This window comes from Arachis ipaensis, chromosome B03 (assembly GCF_000816755.2).
Source record: "Arachis ipaensis cultivar K30076 chromosome B03, Araip1.1, whole genome shotgun sequence".
NCBI classification, from domain to species: Eukaryota; Viridiplantae; Streptophyta; class Magnoliopsida; order Fabales; family Fabaceae; genus Arachis; species Arachis ipaensis.
In genome coordinates this window covers 17,249,181-17,249,581 of record NC_029787.2, presented here as the reverse complement: position 1 = coordinate 17,249,581, position 401 = coordinate 17,249,181, and positions in this window count along the sequence as shown.

The following is a 401-nucleotide window of genomic DNA, read 5'->3' as shown; positions in this document are numbered from 1 at the left end:
ATATCATAAAAATAAACATGATATGAAAGAAAAAATAGTATATAAAATTATGAATTAAAACACTTTTCCGTGAAAATATAGAGTGAAGAAACTGACATCTTAATATATATCTTGATATGATAAAGAAGACAAATTCCAGAAATGGTCCATGGTGTCACAACATTGATGCGGTGGAAGATCAGCAATCTCCAAAGCATAAAATAGAAAGATGACAAATGTGTCCATAATGCAATGCAACGTATCGGAGGATACTAGATGATGATATTTTTATTTTCTAAGTCAGCAAAAACGGACATGGCTATCCTATCATATCATATTATATCATATTTATAGATTTCGATTTAAAAAAACATAGAAGCTAAAATTATTTAATTTTATATGTTTTAATTATTATTTACTTT